Genomic DNA, 3,731 nt, shown 5'->3' with positions numbered 1-3,731 from the left:
ACCGCTAATGGAGACAGCAGTTTTGTGCAGGGGACTCTGAGCTCTGCTGCTGCTTAGGGCAGGCTGTTTGTGAGCGGGACACGGGTTATCCCTCCCAGCAAAGGCAGGTTAACTTGCTGGCAGCAGGTGAGGGTCAGGAGCAAGAAGAGGTGTCTTTCCCTTCTGCTGACAGCGACATGCTGGAGCCTTGGGTCTGCCAGCTGTTCCAAGCTGTAACTCCTCTCTGGAAAGTCACTGCCAGTTTTTTTTTTCTTGCCGCCAGCTTCCTGCAGGAGCGGGCATGTTGCTAAGATAGCTTTGCTACCCCTTGCAGACCTCTTGAACTGAATGTTCTTTTCGCAGCAGGGCCTGAGAGTGTATGTGCTACGCACCAATGCAGAGGCAGTGAGGAGAGAGGTGAAACCAAGGGTAATCAAGGATATAAGTGAGAGGAGGTTGCAATGCAGGGATGTCTTAGGTGGGCTGCTTCTCTGCCTTTAGCAAAAGACTTCCATGTGGCCCCTCTAAGCAAGGAGCCTCACAGCAGAGCTCTACTGCTTGGAGCATCTCAGGAGCTGTGAAGAGTCTTGCTAAGATGCTGGGGACAGGCACTGCTAACCAGCCCTCGGGCTTCCATTCTTCCTGCCACAGTGCTGGACAACTGCTGGTTCAGGCTGTCCAGGCTAGTCCTGGACACCAGATTTCCTAGATTTCATTCACCCCTGCTTCTAGTGAAGGCTTACTCCATGAGTCTTTGAGAAAACCATCCTCTTCCCTTCTGCCCGCCCCCCAAAGCACAGTGTACGTGTGTCTTGGTGATGAGTTGGGAGATCCAAAGATACCTGCAAAGTGTCTGGATGTCCTCATGCGGAAGGTACTAGAGAGGGCACCGTCTCCCCAGCTCCGTGTGAGAGACTTGAGTTGCGCTTGCTGCCAAGACACACTGAATGCACCCAAAGGGGTCTGCTTCCCTGGGGTGGGATAGGCCTTACAGCTGAAAACAAGCCTTTTGTAGGATACTATTTGGGATCGTCACAGCAGGGGAGCACTGAGCAAGGTCTCCTTGCAGAAATCAGCGGGGTTCTGGTGTGCTGAGGAGTTGATCTTCAGTTATCCCTTCCTGCATGGTGAATCCAGGGAACGCACTGGCGAGGGAGGCCTGCCTGCCTCTCAGCTCGGTGACTGTGGTCATGGTGGGCAGAGCCCCTCTTCACCCTCCTGTCCTCTTGGGACCAAAGCTGGGTGTAAGGATGTTTGCTTTTCTTAACGCCAGGCCATCTGACCAGGGCAGCCCAGGAGGGCTCCGAGTCTGTAGAGAGCAGCTAATTAGGGGGAGATGGGTGGACACATTGAGGACAGACATGAAGCCTGCAGACAGCATCTAGGAAGCTGGGGTCTTTCAGCTGCCACGCTGTTGTGTCGAATGCCTTCTTCAATGATAACCGCTTGCTGCATGCAGGCCTGAGGTTTTTCCCCTCATCTACTCGAAGCTGACAGAGCAGCTTGTCTCTTACGTTGTCAGAGGGCTGTAAAGGGGTGCTGGTGTGAAGAACCACCAAACCAGGGGGTTTTGCTCTTGGGCCAGCTCTTTCTTCTTATCCCCTGCCCCCCAAAGGTGTCACCAGTGGTACTGGTTTATTGTAGAAGTCTCCTTGGGGGCAAGCTGTGGGCTACCGGAATGCGTTGGAGTTTCTTGTCCTGGTTTGCTGCAGCAGTTGTGGGGGTTTAATCCGTGTTAGCCTGGGGGTCTGTTCGTGCCCTGTGAGTCTGCACGGGACTCGTGTCATGCCTGTGCAAAAGGCCTCTCTTTCCAAAGGCTCCTGCACCGGCCACTGGAATGGACTGAAACCGCTGTTGTGTCAGTGGGTCCTTCTGCTCCCCCCACCTGTGCCTGCCTGTTGTCTCTTGCTTTGTACACAGATATGGGCTTTTTTGGGCAGAGGCTGTTTATTTGCTCTGTGTTTGTATGGTGTGTCGCTGTCTTGATTTATGGCTGAGCCCACCATGCACCGCTGCAATGCAAGTTATTAGGAGGGGGGTAACCTACGATCCAAAGAAGTGCTAGCATGACACAAAGCAGTGGAGATGGCCCGAGGAAGGAGATGATTGCCCCACAACAAGTTTCTTCTCATCCCATGCAAGCCGATGTTACGTCTCGGGGCGTGAGAGCTTTGTATCCTTTTAGCGTTTCCAGCCATTTTTGTGTGGTTGTGTGTGTCCCGTGAACTGCACGGTTGAATCCTGCAAGAAACTTGTGTCCTGTGACACCTGGGGGCAGTGAGTTCTGTTAGTTAATGTTGTGTTGCCCAAAACCCTTCTCCTTGGACCATGATTATATTTGTTGCTTTTTAGTTTCCGTGACAATTTCTTGGTTTCTCTATTAAGTGCGTGTAACAAGAACCTGACTGACCTTGTACTGTCCATTTTCGTGTTGTGTGCCTCTCGTTTGTCCCTCAGCGCAGGGACAGTCCAGGTTTATAACCTTGTCGCTCCTCCAGTATTCCCTGCCCCCAACCTTTGTCAGTCGGACAATGAGAGCTGATGTTTCGTTTGACAGGGGCTGCATCGAGGATTTAAGGAATGGTATCTTTTCACTCTCCCTTGCTCTCTGTGCAGCCTAGCCACCCTTGTATTTTGGGCCGAGCTGTCCGTTAAACAGCCAGACATGTCCTGAAGAGTGCTCCTGCTCGGTGGGCTCTGCAGCATGGCTGGAGGTTGCTTCAGTTGGAGGATGACCCCAGGGAGCAAGCTTTCAATAGTCCTCTCCCTTCCTGTATTTAGTGCAAGTTCTGAATGGTGAGGAATTATGAGGTCTAGCATAACGTGTTGGTGGCTTTTCAGGGTGCCCTGCAGGCAGGCAGGTGTGACAGAGCAGCCCGTGAGGAAAGGAGGGTGTGAACTGAAGAATAGAAGTTCTGCCATTAGAGAATTTGCCAAGCATCATCTGGGTTGGCTTCTTGCTGTTCCTGCCGCAGTATCCTAGCTTCAAATCTCTCTGCATTTTGCTTAGCTGGAACCCTTAAAACATCTATGACAAGAGTGCTATGCAGCAAGTAAGACCAATAGCACTTCAGTAACAGCAGCAATGCTAATAATGTCCAAAGAACTCCTCAAGTGCACATGTGAGAGCATGTGCAGTCTCTGTGCAGCACAACTGTGGCTACTGGATTAAATAACAATCTAACCAAAAGCTCAGAAGGAAATTCCTATGATAATTGCTAACAACGTTTCAATGACAAATTATTAGTATGAAAGATGTGATAATCCTCTCAGTGCATTCAGAATAACTTTTGCTTGGGCACCTAAAGAATAGAGGACAAGGCTGCTTGAATTTACCTTTTTGTTTCCTTCTTTTTTTTTTGGGGGGGGGGGGTGTGTAATGAGGAACAAACAGCTTTTCTCTTTCCACTTCTGTCTGGTTTCTTTGTCTTGCAAGTGTCCAAGGGTAAGACAGTCTCTTGTTATGGATTCATAGAGCATCTGGCACAACACAGTCTTGAATGATAAAAGAAAATTATTCCTAATAAGAAACTCTCTTAATAAAACTCCTTGCCTTTTCTTCTAGTTGTCCATTTCCTGGAAACAGCACACAGACCAGTCTGAGTGTTCATGACTCTCTGAGGTATAGGCTGGCACCCATGCTTGGTGCAGTATTTCTCCTGCCCGCTGCAGCAGGAAATATTTTAGTGCTCGCTATTACGCACTGAACTACATGCCAGCGGGAGAGGCTGGGAGGGTGCTGGGAGAAGGGA

The sequence above is a fragment of the Grus americana genome, chromosome 26, assembly GCF_028858705.1.
Source record: "Grus americana isolate bGruAme1 chromosome 26, bGruAme1.mat, whole genome shotgun sequence".
NCBI classification, from domain to species: Eukaryota; Metazoa; Chordata; class Aves; order Gruiformes; family Gruidae; genus Grus; species Grus americana.
The sequence above is the reverse complement of the archived record's forward strand: the minus strand, read 5'-3'. Positions refer to the sequence as shown.